General features: G+C 44.0%; 1 long non-coding RNA gene across 4 annotated transcripts in view; it reads left to right on the top strand.

Moving 5' to 3' along the window:
- The first annotated feature begins 710 nt into the window (after positions 1-710).
- Positions 711-17,859, top strand: part of LOC108544812 (uncharacterized) — a 30,212-nt gene continuing 13,063 nt past the window's right edge. The window contains exons 1-12 of one of the 4 annotated variants that reach the window (XR_001889958.1): positions 711-1,054; positions 2,890-3,646; positions 4,200-5,073; positions 5,336-5,445; positions 5,660-5,728; positions 12,407-12,531; positions 12,679-12,868; positions 13,446-13,585; positions 14,341-14,459; positions 14,764-14,845; positions 15,350-15,519; positions 16,914-17,419. This is a non-coding gene — a long non-coding RNA (uncharacterized LOC108544812). Of the gene's footprint in view, positions 1,055-2,889; positions 3,647-4,199; positions 5,074-5,335; positions 5,446-5,659; positions 5,729-12,406; positions 12,532-12,678; positions 12,869-13,445; positions 13,586-14,340; positions 14,460-14,763; positions 14,846-15,349; positions 17,420-17,859 lie in introns of those variants that run through there. The other 3 variants (XR_001889959.1, XR_001889956.1, XR_001889957.1) reach the window with 3 other exon arrangements.

A 17,859-nucleotide genomic window follows, 5' to 3' on the forward strand; every position in this document is an offset into this window, starting at 1 on the left:
TTTATTGGCCCTTGAGACCACAGTGACAGCCAAATGTCCACAAACAGTATTGAAGACACCTGAGTCCCTTTTCAGCAGTTTTGATTTTAGGAGAGACTGAGATGTGCCACTTGGAAAGATGTGATGGAGAGCGTAATTTTAAGGCACTGGTTAAATTTGCTGTGTCTGATACACATTTTATTGGACTCTTCAGGGGCATTTGTAGTATCCACTATTTTACTCCTTCTAAGGGATACTAATATCTGTGTTTTCAGGGGCTGTTACTCATATTAACTTTAGGAGGTTGGTCACACTAACGGGCTGACCACCCTTGTAGAGACAATGATTGGTCACGATAAAAGTTAAGCTGACATTTCTATTATTCTCTCATGAAACGGATACACAAGACCCACTTTGGTATCTGAATCTGCTGATGTGTGGAGCCCAGGGGTTGGGGGCCCCTGATGTAATGGAAACCTAAGACCCACTTTTAGTATCTGAATCTGTTGATGTGTGTATTTTTCATGACCACATCATAGCTTTTGGTTTTGGTCAACTGCTTGTGTTTGGTTCACATGTGGTCTGGAATACAGTAAATAGCGTATATTGTTCCTTCATATAATACAACTTTTATATCAACTATATAATTTTTCCCATACATTTTAGTATGAGTTATGAAACATAAAATTTATTATTGCTCTGTTACTGATTCTTTCTTAAAGGAAAATGCAAGAAAAGCTGTTGCAGTGAAGACCCTCAGGCAGCCAGTATGACACTCAGCTCTGTTCATTTTCATGATGCAAATGCCCACAAAAGCGGTTTTGACCTGACTGACCCTGTACGCGGAGGCACAGTCTCCTCACCAGCATAAGCACGTGGCATCAGATGCAGAGACAGTTTTGGACATGGATGGATGTTTACACACTGAGACCCCTTCAGTGTCCCTTCAAGAAAATGTGGACACAGTGTCTCTGAAGCCTATTAGTGACCATAGAATTAATTTCACTAGTATCCTTCGGTCACCAACTTGTGAAAAGAGAACATGTGAATGTCATGAGTCCATTGAAAAAAGACAGTAAGTAGCCTTGAAAAAACAGAATAAACGAAACACAAGTTTTCATTTTGATCAACGTTAAAACAATACAGTTAAGGAATAGCTGCCTTCCACCTAAATGAGTCACTAGATGCTAAAATACTTTTGCTCATCTGTAAACATGTGAATACAATCAGGTTTATATTACTTTGAAGAAACTGTATTATATTATCTAAATTTGTAACATCACATTTGAGAGACTCAGTGATTAAAAACAGCTGCTTTCGCTGTAGTTAAACATGCTTTTGATTCTGATTTTCAAACAAAAGAAAACATACTTTTAGTAAAATGTGTCTCAGAGGAACACTATTACAGTTTTTCCACTTTTATTAAGTGGTTCTCTGCTCACTCCCTTTTTCCCCACCAGAAGTGTGGATGACTCCAGTATTCCTATTAACAGATAAGTTACTCCTTTCCTAACTTCTTTTAAGATTTACAAGCACATAGATTCCAAGCACAAACCTTTCAAAGTAGGAAAATATCCTTCTCAATATATTCCCTTGTTCTCATGGCTTTGATACCCAGGGAATCTTATTTAAATTGGTTCACTGGAGGCAGTATCTACAGGGTGTTTACAACAAACATGAAAAATATGTCTCTAGTTATCAGGAAGGCAATTTTTCAACAAGTTTCAACAAGTTTCATTGATTCGCATCATGTCCTTTCACTTACACCTAACTTGGTGAAAAAAATCCAAGAACATTTAAAACTCATTACGCCCAAATTGAAAGGCTGTATTTGTCCTCTCTGAACTGACATTTATGTTGCAGTAGTTCTGTTGCACTTTCACGGTGTAATAGGACGTTGAAATCATATTCTTCCTCTCACTTTTGACGGGGGCTTTTAGATAGCTACCAACCACTTCCAATAGGTACTAACCACTCCCGAGTTCCTGGCTCAGAGCTTCACAAACCCTAGAATTTTCCTGAATAGGAGTGTCTCTTGTTATTCATACAAACCCCTTTGGACCATACCTGAATTTACGCCAGCAAGATGACTCACGGATGTGGGGTGGGGGGACTGGCTGGATGGCTTCAGGATAAAGGCTGTTTGCCAGAAAAAACAATCATGTAATTAGGGGGTTGGAATTTTCACCCTCCCAATCTCTGGGGAGAGGAAAGGGGCTAGAATGGAACCCAATCACACGGTCAGTGATTTAAACAATTATACCTATAAAATGAAATCTAGATAAAAACTCTCAGCAATAAGGCTTGGAGAGCTTCCTGGTTGGTGAATCTATTGATGTGCTAGACAGACAGATGAGCTGAAGAGGGCACAGAAGCTCTGTACCCAGGACCCCTCCAGACCTTGCTGCCCTGAGTGTATCTTCACCTGGCTGTTCATTTGTATCCTTTACAATAAACTGCCGTTGCAAGTATAAAAAAAGAAACAGATATTTGTCCATTTTGGATAGGGTATAGTTTCATGTGGACTGTGTCAGTCTTTTAAGTTGAAATATTTAAGTGTTTTATAGTTCAAACAAAATTTCCAACATACTAGTATAGGGAGAATTGCTCAGAAATCGTATCTTTCATCAGAGTTCTAGTGGAAACATACCTTTCTATGTCTTAGCATTCTTCCCTTTATTTCTCAGTCTCAATTATTGACTTGTTTTCATGAGCACAGCTAGCTTGTCTGCCATCAAAGAGATACTTTCATTGTGGGAAATGGATTTTTCTTTTTCCAACAAATTTTGGGCAGATTTCAGTGCTATTGATAACTAAGGCAGTCATCTAGATAAAACAATTATGTGAGAATGTCTTATCATTTTAGTTGTTACATGTGTCAATGGATAGTTTTGGAATTTTGTTTTTTAGAAATGAATCTCACACAGAATGTGGTTTATGAAAATGAAGAGGGCAGACGGGTCATGGACCTCGCCTGTCACACATCTTTTACCAGCAAATAAAATGTGATGAGATGTCTGGAGACTTGGGATCTGGTTGTAAGTATGTGGATGAGCTCATTTGTTGTGTGGTTTTCATTGTTTCTAATGGTGTTTCCGAGGCTGGCCTGTATACGTTGCTCAGCCACATCAGATCCCTTTGGGACTATCATTGTATTCTGGAAGCTCTTCAGTTACTTTCACAGGAACCGAGGTGTGAGTGAGCTGGTCTTCACCACTGTAGAAGTCGAACCATTTCTTGAAGCAAAGCCACTGAGCGAGAAGAGCGCTCTTCTGTGCAGATCCCATAGTATTGCAGGACTGGAAGGGACTTTCAGCTTTGCTTGTCCACCTTAAAAATTCTGTCCTGAGCAAAAGAAATGTTCTGGTAAATGCGTCATTGTAAACACCAGCCCATTTTAGAGTACAGGCTAAGAAGTGTGATAGAAATGATGGAAGAAAAGTGGCACAAAGGATAAATGAAATCCGAAGGGGTAAGAGCATTAAGGGAAGCTGATCATCATAATCCTGACAGTGAAAGTACAGCCTGGCTTAGGTCTGCAGAACGTGGGTCGTGGCGTTTTGAGCCTGAGCCTGTGAAGATGCTGTGCCACCAACCGCAGGGCCTGGGCTCCTCTGTAACCGCAAGGAGCCACGATGCTCCCTGGCCTGCCAAGCCCAGCCTTATTGTGAGTACCCACCGCTTGTACTAAGCTCTCCCAAATGTCCAGTGGTGTGGAATTACCGCAATAAGTCATGCATTATTAGAGCCACATGCGTTTAGACACAGGAAAGGGATGGGTCCACATAAGAGTTAACATCTTTACTCTTCAAGCACAGGCAGCAGCAGGGACAGATGGCGGGTGGGGCCCTGTGAACCGGCTGCACCTCCGATCCCCACTCTGCCTCGTGACTAATGTATTTAGATTTTCATTATAAAGTTTACACAAGTCCCTTAAATTGTCAAAAACTTACTTGACCCTGGTCCTTTATCTATGTAAACTTCAGATATGACTGGTGTATACCTCCTGTTTATTTTCCTCATATGTTTTACAAAGAAACAAACATAGATTTTCTAATAATCTGCATTTCCCAGTTGCAAAATAACTCCTTTGTGTAGACCACATCTATTTCATAAAGATAACCCATGTAGATTCCTTTATTACCTGAGTTTATACTAGTATGACTTGAATTTGTTGTATTCAGTTTATCTGATTATTTTTAAAATTTTGTCACACTCAGAGTGATACCACTAGTGAGATGAGCACCACAATTTTTCAAGCCAGCCCAGCCCCGTCAGAGGAACAGGCTGTGGAAAATTGAGAGAAAAGTTCCATTTCAGAATATAGGAAAAGGAACATAAAGGAACATCTATGATCCCAAACAACTGTGAAATGAAAACATGACTGCAACTACTCTGAGTAGCAAGCCTAAAGATGTAAACCTAACCTTAGATCAACTGAAGATCTTCCTCCAAAGTGGAGATCTTTTGGAACCCAGTGAGGTGGATTGGACGTCAAACCTCAAGGAAGTAGACCTGATCAGGCTGGCTCTCCTGAGCAAGTCAGGTCTGAGTCGTCAGACAGGATCAGCCCCTCACACCTCCCTGTGTCCTGCCAAGAGACTGTAGATGATGATGAAACAACCATCACTAAAGCTATGTCAACTGCAAGTAGTGAGCTCAGAGGCCAGGACCTGTTCCCAGCGGAACCATTCATGACTCTGCAGCTGAGATGCAGAACATGCCTGCTGCGGTGCCTGCACTCTTGATGTGAGCCCTCCCAGCACAGCTTCCTTCAGCCAGAGGTGTTTAAGAACAATCCCTTCAGCTGGAAGTGTCACCTTGCCTTAGTGCCACGCTGGCAGGGCCACAGTCTGTGGCTTCTCAGGAGGCCATCCCTGTCCAGCTGTCACGGGAGAGCATGTGCAGAACCCTGCGGCTATGGAATTTGGGACCAAATACCGGCTCTGGATGGATGGGTGCCTCTTCCAGCTGCAACCCATATTCTAATGCCTCACAGCGGAACCTGCTAAGCGCAGCGAAACCTTTTCCTGTGCATTCTGTTGGTACAAACTGGAAATAAACCACGGGATTCAGGAATGACATCAGTACTGGGTGAGATGCTTTTGCTCCGTTATTGTTGTTATTTCACAGTTGAATTTTTTCAAATGACCCCACAAAGCTAGTTTACTTCAAGGAGTTACTGGTTGGCCTTAATTTCTTGTAAGTTTTGTGCTTTGTCCTAAACTGAGACCACAACAATATATTTCTGTGCAAGGGTTCCCAAAGATGGCTCAGAACACCCCCAGCACCTATGCAGGTGGCAGGCTGCCTGTGGCTTTGTCTTCCTTACCTCTCTTTTGCTCTCCTGTTGCAGTTTTGTGATGATTTCGTCTAGGAAATGTCCAGTTTAGAGTTGGTTCCTAGAGTGAGCGAGTGCTTCCAGCTTGTGAGTCTCTGGGCGGCTGTGATGGAGGCAGCACTCAGGTGCGTCCGGGAGGCCACTTCTCTCTTGCTGATGGTCACTGTGCCCCCACAGCTGGGACTGATGCTTTTCCTGACATGGTACACATGCTACCAGGGTGCTGTCTTCTCTGCCCTCCCGAGCAACTGCGTGAGGATGGGGCAAAGGCGGGTGGTAGTATTAGAATCGGATAGGCTCCACATCTGGAAAGTTAGAGCCTCTGTGGTTTTCTTTTAGGTTAAGTGGTGGCTTATAATTTGTGAGAGAGAAACGGAAGCCATGACAGTAACATCGAACAATTCAGTGGTGAGTTTGATCTAATCTTAATTGTTTTTCCTGGACTGGATGGAAGCAGGAAGAAAATGTTGGCAGGGCTCTGCTGAGGCTCAGGCAGGGGCAGGGACTCCTGCATCTGGGGCGCTTTGAACTGGAGCTCTGAGCTACAAACAGGCCGTCCCATAGACTCATCGCCACTGAACCGACTGAGCTATTAGTCAGGGGTCTGGTGTCACTGGCATTGTGGACTGTGCGTTACTCTCACCGGGGAGTATCTGTCTGAGGAGTGGAAGCTTCCTGATGCCTGTGGTGTTGGGACGGCTTCCCAGACCCGCCTTCATCATCATCTGTGCTCAGTGCAGCCGACCCCTGGCTGCAAGTCAGCATCGGCGTCCTCAGATCAGTGTCAGTGGTCCTCCGATCAGTGTCAGTGGGGGAAAAGGCAGCCTTCTAGGGCGCTCTCCTTGGATGGAACAGTTGCACTAGGAGTCAGCGCTTGATTTCTCCTTTCTCAGGGCCAGGCTCTCCCTACCCCTTTCCACCTCACGCCGGCATCGCCATGGGATCTTCTCTCAGGCCCCATTTTGTTGTAGTGCTTATAATGTACAGTGAAAACGGAATGTTTTGCTTTTTCTGTCATTATTTATATTTCATTGTTATTTATTTATAACATTATACAAATTTGTTTGTGGCACTATTATTACAATCACTGAAAGCTCAGCGGTCCTGGTCCCTCTACTTGTTAATCTTGTAAAATGGGGCTGAATATAAGTTATTGTCATTTATCAAAAGAGAGAAGGAGAGAAACAAGGGGCTGGGGCTATACCTTAATCTTGGGGCTATACCTTCATTTGGAAAGGGGAGTCTTTTTGACTAATTTATCTGATGACTTTCTTACATAAGGTTTTGAAATACCTGGAAATGCAGTTTTAACATGAACTCCGATGGCAAGGGTCTCTCACGTACTCAGTTGCAGCTGCTGTAACTCCAGACTCCCCATCTCCTTTCCTGGTTACAAGGACCATCTGAATGGCAGGGAGTGGGGAAGGGAATAGGGTCAGCAGCTACTGTTTTGCAGCGTCCCGGTTTTGTGATTGCTACTTGCCAACTAGCATTGGTGGGTGGGTTTAGTCTTCCCACGTGCCTCTTAGTGACTCTAGTTTACGTGGTAAAATAAGATGCCCTCCCCCCTCCCCTTTCCTGGCTTCTCCCCTCTGCTTTCAGATCCTCAGCTTAGATGAAAAGCAGATGACTGAAGGAAAGGGTTGAGGGTGAAAGGTGGGCTGTGAAGGCTTCTTAGGGACACCCAGGAGTCTGGGAATGAAGCGGTGTTGTCTTTGGCAGTGGGGAGGAGAACAGAAGATCCCCACCGAGCACGACAAGGGAGAGGTGGCCAGAGCGCTCATCACAGTCGGGGTGGGGTGGAGCTGCGGGACCACAGTGATGAGCCTGACTCTGTCCCCACCGTGCTGTGCATTGATGTTTCTCATTCACCTTTTCTTTTTCTCCCTGAAACTACTAGTTGACTTTGTCAGCTGTTAAGATATGTTTCTTCATATCTTCTCCAGGCCCATGCATTCTGGGCCCTAAAATCCTGAGTGAATATCAACTTACAGCCAGAGCTCTCTCGTCAAGAGTATTGAGCTTGCTTGTGTGACCCCTGGTTAAAGCAGAGTCTGCTCTGAGACACACGGGATTTCTCCCCCTGCCTGGGCGACAGAATTCTTCTGTGTGCTCAGTCTGCTCTCAGGACCTTACAGAAGAAGAGAAGAGTCCTGCCTGCAGCAGTGTGAACGCCTGTGCCTGGAACGCTTGCCTGCAGCTTCCTTGGGCTGGCTTCTTCTGGGAAGCTTTCCTCCACTCGGAATTCCCAGACTTCCTATAAACAGTGTTCCCGAAGCACCACGACTGCTCACACCCCCTGTGCAGATGGCATTGTGATCGTCTCTCTCCTTGTCTGTATCCTTCTCTGGAGCATAAGCTCTAAGGGTGGGAATATCGTATCCTCAGCACCTAGCTCTGTCTTTTGGACGAAGGAAATATGTAGAAAATAGTTGCCAAAATGATTAGTTACACGGACCTTCGATTTGGATTGCTTTCTCTGTTAGGATCTGGAAAATATTCATGCAGCCATTTGGGCCTCAGTGTGAAGTGGTGTTAAAAGGTGAAGTCCACTCTAGCTAGCATTTGGCTTCCACCGCCAAATGCTAGCTTTATTTTCTTTCTTTCTTTTTTTTTTTTTTTTTTGAGACGGAGTTTCGCTCTGTCGCCCAGGCTGGAGTGCAGTGGCGCAATCTCAGCTCACTGCAAGCTCCGCCTCCCGGGTTCATGCCATTCTCCTGCCTCAGCCTCCAGAGTAGCTAGGACTACAGGCGCCCGCCACCAAGCCCGGCTAGTTTTTTGTATTTTTTTTTTAGTAGAGACGGGGTTTCACTGTGTTAGCCAGGATGGTCTCGATCTCCTGACCTCGTGATCTGCCCGTCTCGGCCTCCCAAAGTGCTGGGATTACAGGCTTGAGCCACCGCACCCGGCCTGCTAGCTTTATTTTCTTTACGAGTTTCCTTGTATATCTATTGCTTCACTGTTACTGTGGGGAGTCCGGTTATGAAGGTGACAACTTGTAAATGAGTCTTTGTCCTACTTGAGCTTTCTGCCCGGCCCCCATTTCCCACTTCATGGTCAGAGTGTGGGATGGAGGCAGGTGGGTTGATTCCGTGGTCTAGGATATTCAGCTGATGTCGGTGTCTCCTGTGAGCTTGGAAGGACTCTTCTCACGGGTACAGAGCTCTTACATGTACTTAGCTCTGGCTTATTTCTCTGTAGTTCAAATCTTCGGAATCATTACTCATATATTTGCTTGCTTAACCTTCAGTTTCTGAGAGATGGTTTTAGATCTGAAATTTCTCCTACAAGGAGGATTATACATCCCATCATTTTTTTCTTGGGTATTACACAGCTATATTGTTACAGATGTTTAGGTTTAGGATTGTTTTGTCTTCTGTGTGGAATGGTTAATTTTTAAGTAATTCTTGGCCAGACATAGCAACCCATACCAACATAATTCTAGCGCTTAGGGAGGCCTAGTGGGGAAGATCACTTGAGGCCAGGAGCTTTAGACCAGCCTGAGCAACCCAGTGAGACTCTGTCTCTAAAAAAAAAGTTTGAAAAATCAGCCAGGCATGGTGGCTGAGGAGGTCCAGGCTGCAGTGAGCTAGGATTGCGCTGCTGCACTCCAGCACTGGTGACGAACGAGACTATGACCCTAGAAGACTTTAAAAGTAATAAAATAAAGAAATAAAAATTCTCTTTATCCCTTTTGTCTTAGAGTCAATTTTGTCTGGTGTTAATATTATGCATCATCTTTTCTTTTCTTTTTTTTTTTTTTGAGACAGCCTTTCCTCTTGTTGCCCAGGCTGGAGTGCAATGGCACAATGTCGCCCACTTCAGCCTCTGCCTCCCGGGTTCAAGCGATTCTCCTGCCTCAGCCTCCCAAGTAGCTGGGATTACAGGCATGTGCCACCACACCCAGCTAATTTTGTATCTTTATTAGAAACGGGGTTTCACCACGTTGGTCAGGCTGGTCTCGAACTCCTGATATCAAATGATCCACCCACCTCAGCCTCCCAAACTGCTGGGATTACAGGCGTGAGCCATGGCGCCCAGCCTTATTTTCTTGACGAATTTCCTGGTATATCTATTTCCACCCTTTTGTTTTCAGTCTTTAACATCTACTTATTATGATATACCTTAAAATTTTAGTCAAAATTTTTCCTTTTATTTCTTCCTTTTCTGCCTCCTCTTGGATTATATTTTCCTTTGTCCTTCCTTTGCATGACTTCGGACATGATGTGTTTCTAGTTCTACTCACTTCATGTTGCTTACCCAAATCTGAAGTGAATCAGGAGCTCTGTTCTATTTTCAAACAACACAGCTTTCTTCATTTAAATGCTCATCTTTTCCTTCCGTATTACCTTTGACCAATACTTTAAATTCTAAACAGTTTTTGAAACCCCAACATTAAAAAAATTTTACAGATTGATCGATCGAGCTATTTACACTTCTTCATGCTCAGCATTGCTTCGTGAATCTTCTGCTTTTTCCTCTGTTGTAGACTTTATGATCTGTATTTAAAACGAACTCATGCCAGGCGCAGTGGCTCACGCCTGTAATCCCAGCACTTTGGGAGGCTGAGGCGGGTGGATCGCAAGGTCAGGAGATGGAGACCATCCTGGCTAACATGGTGAAACCCCGTCTCTACTAAAACACACAAAAAAAAATTAGCCGGGCGTGGTGATGGGCACCTGTAGTCCCAGCTACTCGGGAGGCTGAGGGGGGAGAATGGTGTGAACCCGGGAGGTGGAGCTTGCAGTGAGCTGAGATCACGCCACTGCAGCCTGGGTGACAAGAGCGAGACTCCGTCTCAAAAAAAATAATAAAATAAATAAAATAAAATAAAAAAAGAACTCTTTGTGTAGTTGATTTCAGATTTCTGTTTCTTGAGGCACTGTTGTTCACACCAGTTACATTTGTTGAATCTCCCTGACTTTTTTGAGTGGATTCCATTTTTTTGTTTGTTTGTTTCATGCAAGCTCACATTGATTGATGCTGCTTTTTTTGCTTTAGGAATCCCATGTGTCCTGGTCTTTGGAAATGTCCCTAGAGGATACTTTGCAGAAATGCTGGAAGCACTGAAAGCCTTCATGATTTTTAGGCTGGGGCTCCCATGCCTAGTGGGGCCTAGGCCCAGGCCTTCATGTTCCTATTAACAGTCTTCGATGCCACCTACCTCTGGACAGGTTCCTTGTTATATACCCCACGGACATGCGATCAGACATTTTTTTCAGTTTTCTTTTATTTCTAGAAAGAACATTTCTTTGGTCCGGGCACAGTGGCTCATGCCTGTAATCCCAGAACTTTGGGAGGCTGAGGTGGGTGGATTACCTGAGATCAGGAGTTCAAGACCAACCTGGTCAATATGGTGAAACCCTGTCTCCACTAAAATACCAAAACTAGCCAGGCATGGTGGCGGGTGCCTGTAATCCCAGCTACTCGGGGCTGAGGCAGGAGAATCGCTTGAACCCAGGAGGCGGAGGTTGCGGTGAGCCAAGATTGCACCATTGCACTCCAGCCGGAGGGTTAAAGTTGACAATTTGTCTCAAAAAAANATGATTTTTAGGCTGGGGCTCCCATGCCTAGTGGGGCCTAGGCCCAGGCCTTCATGTTCCTATTAACAGTCTTCGATGCCACCTACCTCTGGACAGGTTCCTTGTTATATACCCCACGGACATGCGATCAGACATTTTTTTCAGTTTTCTTTTTATTTCTAGAAAGAACATTTCTTTGGTCCGGGCACAGTGGCTCATGCCTGTAATCCCAGAACTTTGGGAGGCTGAGGTGGGTGGATTACCTGAGATCAGGAGTTCAAGACCAACCTGGTCAATATGGTGAAACCCTGTCTCCACTAAAAATACCAAAACTAGCCAGGCATGGTGGCGGGTGCCTGTAATCCCAGCTACTCGGGGGCTGAGGCAGGAGAATCGCTTGAACCCAGGAGGCGGAGGTTGCGGTGAGCCAAGATTGCACCATTGCACTCCAGCCTGGGGGACAAGGGTGACAATTTGTCTCAAAAAAAAAAAAAAAAAAGAACACTTCTGTGAATTTCTGGGCTTTATGTATAGAATTCAAATTTCATTTTAGCCTCTCCCTGTCCACAGCAAGCTTGAAGTCACATCGATTGTTCTCTGGAAGGTATTAAAGCTTTACCATCTTGAGGGTCAATCTGGACCCCAGACTTTGCTGAGCCACCACGGAAGTCAGCTCCCTCTTGCCAGGCGGCCTTTGCTTTCCCTTTACTTTATGGTTGTATAAGACAAAGCAAAATGTGTGTGTGTTAAATATATTCAGCCCTCTGGATCTGTGGGTCCTGCATCCTCACAGTCTACCAAGCTGGGGTGAAAAATATCCGCATGCCCCAGAGAAAAGATGGTCGCGTTTGTACTGAACAGGTACAGGCATTTCTTCCTTGTTGTTGTTCCCTATACCATCATGTATAACAGCTATCTACGTAGCATCTACACTCTATTAAGTATTGTAAGTGATCTAGGAATGATTTGAAGGATGAAGGAGAATGTGCCTAGGCTGCAGGCAGGTACTGTGCCATTTCATGTCAGGGACTTCTGGTGTCCAGTGGCGTTCCCATGTCTTCAAATGTTCCCATATGTGGGGGTCTCAGTTATGTTGGTTGCCCCCGATTAAGGAAGTCAGTTCTTCACGATCATAGGCCCTTTTTGTAATCTTTAAATACATCTATTTTGATACATTTCAAACATTTTAAAATAAAATCGGACAATGCCAAGATACAAGGGATACTTTTGAACGGAATGGAGAAGTCATTCTAATAGCAGGACTCATTGTTAAAACCTTCTAATAATAGAGAGGAGGTCTATATAATTTATACAATTGTCACTTAATCTGAAGATTATATAGTCTTTTCCAAGCAGCAGCAGCTTAATTTTCTGGTCTATTTGGGTATATAAAAGACCTCAAAAAAAAGAATTTAACATTTATCTTTGTAGAAAATAACCAATTGGAAAGTTTTCCTTCATGCTGACTCCTAATTTGTGGCTAGAAATAGCAGTGATATGAACATAAGTAGTGCTATTTATTAATATATTGCTTTTCATAAATCAGTTTCTTTCTTATAATTAGGTAGAAACAGAACAAAAAGACATTCTTGATTTTGGTGACTGGAGTTGTGGAGGCTGGAAGTCTCTGCCAATAAAAGCAATGAACCGGACACACACCACTTACCAATCAAGCTGATTCTCAGTGTTGTGAGTATGAACGTAGAGGAAAAAATGCTGTTCACACAATACATTCTTTCTATGAACTGAAATATTTTTGTTAAAGATTTTGTTAACACATTTCACATTCTTATTGCTATTGGCTTTACTGAAACTGAGCCTTCTCTTTCTGAACAGAGCACCATGGCCTGGCAAGGACTGACGTTTTCCAAGGAACCTGGCTGAGCTCCTGTGGGAGCTGCTCCCTGCGCTGATGTGGTCCCTCGGCTGGCAGGCTGCTCTGTGATCAACCACGTGACACCTGCCTGTTATGAGGGACAGGTAGGAGAGGATGGGCTTTCCATCAAAACAAAACAAAACAAAAACGGTAAGTTTTTCCAAACTGCTTTTCTTTCATTCAGATTTCATCTTAATACTAATGTATAATAATTTTTATTTATATTTCATAAGGTCCAGAATTTCTGATAATTTCGGTTCTTTTCCAGAATCCAAAGAAGCAACTTGGCTTTTCGGGTATCATGTTTATGTTTTCTGGGAATTGCTTTTCTCTATGTCTAAATAGACTACAAATTTGAGACTGATTTCCTCTGTCAGTAAATGTGAATGCTTCCAGTCACCTGTCAAGTATCTTATGCTGTTCTGACGATGAGGCAGATGCCTGCTGTTCTGGGTCAAACCTAGGTGAATGTGCATGACCACAGCAAGCACCACTGAGGATCTATTGGGATATTTTCTCTAAATTGATCTCATCTCGTGTATCAGTTGGATGTGCTCTTGCTTTTTTTGCTTCTCCGCTCATTTCCAGTCCTCTTTAAATTCTTTAAAAAATCTTCTTGCCTACATTTTTCTGTGGCCCCTAAGGACATTGTTTTGGACTGCTGATGGCATGTACAATTCAGTGTGTCTGGTCTCTGAACTGAAAGAATAATCTTTTTGAATTTTAGAGATTCAGGACTCAGGAGAAGACTTCGTGGCGAGAGTTGACATAGAAGTTGACAGCCCAGACCCTCCATCAGTTCTTAGAAGTGTTGATCTCCAAGAAAGAGCCGAAGGAGCTACAACTCCTGCTCCCAGAGACTTCCAGGTACCCTCAGTCCTCCCCTCTGCCTCATTGTCTTGCTTTCAGATTGATGTCACTTTCATGGTGACAGACTGTTGAAAGGTCTGTCTCGCTCCATCTTCGAGATGATGCACTTGGTGGCCAGCACGGCTCCATCCACTAAACAGCCCTTACCTCTGAGAAAAGCTGGGAACGTTGCAGTTTATTTAGATATCAACGTATAAATTATTGTCAGAGCACCATAAGGTAGTCTTTCCTGAGACTGGGAGGGTTCCCTGCCTTCTGAGGGTCTCGGTGCCACCTGCCCCTTCAGGGTGCCCTGAGGACCAGATGATGGTATCGCTGAGAGTTTTAAACACTGGCTGTTTCTCTAGCATGAAGTATATGCTATGGGGCTCTCAGTGTAGACTCCAGTGTCTTGAATGTGAAAAGCAAGTTCTCGATTGATTTCTGAAAAATGTGCATGTCAGCCTGTGGCTAGAATTGGGGAAGAGTGACCCACACACTTTGACCTCTTTTCTGAGACCTGAAGGTGAGTGAGGGTGCGTTAGTGACAGGAAATTGGGGGCGCAGTTTGTGGGACATCAGGTTTGTTATGGAAGAAAAAGAAGGAAAAGAGGTGCTTTCCAAGAGAACAGGATGAGTTGAGACTGATGGACTGGGAGACGGGGAAAAATAGCCTCTGCTGGTAAATGAGAAAGGAACCTAAGGCGGGAGTCACTGAGTGAAAGCGGCGTTTTTGTAAGTCAGCATTTAATTATGATTCTGTCACTATTTAGGTCCCCAAATGAGGAAGTCCCTCTTTAGTGGATCCAGAGAATCTATTCATTAAACCTGGAGAAGAGCAGAAGGTTGTAGTTTCTTTTCCTCCAAAGGATCCCCAAGTTTGGGAGGAAAGGTAACATAAATATGTTTATAATGACAAGGTTTTACTCATCTCTCAAAACAGCCACTCGCTTGGATGTGCTTCAAAATCCACCATCTGAATGACAAAGTCCACATCTTACTTTTGCTAATAGATGCCATGAATCTGTGTAAACTCTTTCATTTAGCTTCAGATTTTCTTCTTTTTGTTACTGAGAATCTCCTTTCAAACCAGCTGAATAGATATTAAGAAATGATTATTTTAAGTATATTCTGAGAAAAGTAAACAATGAAACAACAATTTTGATTTTTCTCATTCATTTTTCTTATTCTCTCAGAACTTGTTGATTTTGTCAGCTGTTGAGCTATATTTCTCCATTTCTTCTATGGGTCCATGAATTCTGGGCTTCCAAATCCTAAGTGAGTATCAGCCTCCAGCCAGAGCTCCCCTGTCTAGGGTACCAAGCTTGCTTGTGTGACCCTTGCTTCAAGGGCCCTCTCCTTGGAGACACAATGGCTTCTGCCCCTGGCTAGGCTACAGAACTCTTTCGTGTGTTCAGTCTGCTCTTAGGATCTTAGAGAAGAAGAGAAGAGTCCTGCCTGCACCAGTGTGAATGCCTGTGCCTAGAATGCTTGCCCACAGTTTCCCTGGGCTGGCTCCCTCTGGGAAGCTTTCTTCCACTCTTCCCAGATTTCCCATGAACAGCATGCTTGTAGCACCATGGCCGCTCACACCCCCTCTGCAGATGGCATTGGATCGTCTCTCTCCTAGCCTATATTCTTATCTGGAGCACAAGCTCTAAGAGTGGGAATATGATTGTGTCCCCAGCACCTAGCTAGGTCTTTTGGGCAAAGGAAATATAGGAAATAGTTGACCAAAGAATTGAATTCAGAATCTTCAACTCAGATTTCTTTCTCTGTTAGGATCTAAAAAATGTCTGTGCAGCCATTTGGACCTCAGTGTGAAGTGGTGTTAAAAGGTGAAGTCATTCTTCAGGAAGTAAACTTCTGCCACGTGGATCATGCTCAGACATTCGATTGAAGTTTGTCCAACAGTTTCTTGCTTTGGAAGGTGTCCCTCTCGGTGGAACACAGTAAGTGTCAAAGATGGACAAATAGTCAATCCTCTGTTTGTACATGTATTGGAGAAGATCCCAAATTAATGTTTGGAGGACAATTTTGTTGTAACAGACACTGTTGAGGCTTAGTTGTACAGAACTGGAAAAGCCTTTAGATGTGCACGTGTCTAGATTCAGCCTTTGTTTAACATATATTCCAATCCTGATCCTGCCTTCACCAGCTGCAAAGAGTAGCTGACATGTGACCACAACACAGGAGCTGCTGAAGAGGGAGGATTATCACCTCAAACTCACGGCCACCTGGTATTTTCAAAAGCCAGCCAAGAGAGAGATTTACAGAGAGCTGTGGAGAGAACATGCAGTCCATCCAGGCATCTCAGTGAGCTAAATTTCTCAGTCAGTCACCCCGTGGATTTAGCAGACCCCACAGAAGTGGTTTTGATGTACCAGCCTTGGGTGTCACACCGTGCCTGTACGAAATGGAGCACCTCAAAAGGAGCAGAGCCTAAGAAATGGGATTTCGTATTTACTGTAAAATTGGGTTTTTGAGACTCCCCATATTCCACAGATTCATCTCCAAAGGTCTCAGCTTTCTCTTTTAATACAAGGCAGAGGGGCACAGACCACAGCTTAAATAATTAGCTGCTGATTTTCCCCAAGTTTGAGTAAGACCCTTCTTTTAACAGACAAAATGTGGGTGAGATGGCAACGTAATTCACAAAAAACTGGTGCCTCTTCTTCTTTTTTGAGATGGTGATGGGCTTGTGGAACTCAGCTGGTCACACTTACCTTATAAGTGGACTGGAAGGTGTATGTGGGGTCGTCTTTATCCTCTGGGATGTATCCTCACTGAATTATAACCGACTTCCATCTAACTGGAAAACTGTAAAGGCTCATTATAGAAGCCATCTGCTTCACCAGATGGCTATACCTTCTTCACAGGCAGCCACAATCAATGTTGAGCTGCAAGCTGAGGCCTGGGCCAAGCACACGGCTGCAGCTTTGAGTAATACGCAGCATCCCCTTACCCTCCTGAGGACACCTCTCAGATTAGGCAGGTGGCCTTACCAAACCGAATAGCAAAACCATTTTAAAGCAGCTCAAGGGGGAACTTGTGCTTTGATCAAAACCAAATGTTGCAGCATGTTTGAGACTATTCACATAATACTACCCAGGCTAAGAAAGCTTTAGACACTCGTATCTCTGCCATTGATGCACTGTCAGCCAACTTCATATCGGCTTGTTCCCAACAACTGCCCAGTCTTTGGAAAGCCTTCCTGTTAGTTTACCTGGGATAATTTTACTTTTCTTTGATGTTGTCGAGTATATTATGATTGTACTCTTTGTGTAGGAACACAAGATAAGCTTACTCGATACTTTCTTAAATTGGGCCCTTATTAATCCTCCAGGTTTCACTTTTTGCTGGAACTCAGAGCTGCAAACGATGCTTAACGTACCAACGCTTTCTGACTGAGCTCCTCTCTACCCTGAATACAAGAGACCCTAATAGTTATGTGGAAATGTCATCGCCCCTGTTCAGCATGAAGAAGTTACAGAAGACGGACCTTCATCCTTCTGCAACCCCGAGGATTAAAGGTCCTCTTGTAAAAGGGAGGGGGGAAATATGTAAGAAGCATTCAAACCAGAGTGACTCCATTTTGAACAAGGGCTAAAAAAAATGAAGCTGGGGCCTGTTGAGCTGCATTCCCAGGAGGTTAAGCATTCCTAGCCTCAAGATGTTTACAGTTGAGGGAGCAGATTAATAATGTTTCCTAAACACACTCAGGACTTAACAGACCCAGGAATGTCTTCATACTTTGAGAACAAAAGCATTTGTAGTTTTAAATATGCACTGCACCTAGTAGGATGGATGCTTCTCTCTTCATAGTTTTGGAAATGCCCTACCCTGTCTATGGAGTCACTATTTGTTCACTCCTTTACTTTAATAAAGTTGCTTTCATTTTTCACTGTGGATTTGCTCCAAATTCTTCCTTGCGTGAGATCCAAGAACCCTCTCTTGGGGTCTGGATTTGGACCCCTTTCTGGTAACAGGTGGATCTACAATTCTGGGGTCTGGAGGATGGTAGCCCTCTTCTCACAGCTCCACTAGGCAGTGCCCCAGTGGGGACTTATATGGAGGCCACATATTAACCCCACATCTCCCCACTACACCATCCTAGTTAGAGGTTCTCTGGATTTTGTATACATTTTCTGATATCTGGGCAGAGGTTCCTAAGCCTCACTGTGCACCTGCAGGCTTAACACCACGTGAAAGTTGCCAAGGCTTACAGTTTGCACCCTCAGAAGCAGCAGCCCAAGTTTTTCCTTGACCACTGTTAGCCGTGGCTGGAGCTG

Source organism: Rhinopithecus bieti, unplaced genomic scaffold (genome assembly GCF_001698545.2).
Source record: "Rhinopithecus bieti isolate Rb0 unplaced genomic scaffold, ASM169854v2 scaffold_26546, whole genome shotgun sequence".
NCBI classification, from domain to species: domain Eukaryota; kingdom Metazoa; phylum Chordata; class Mammalia; order Primates; family Cercopithecidae; genus Rhinopithecus; species Rhinopithecus bieti.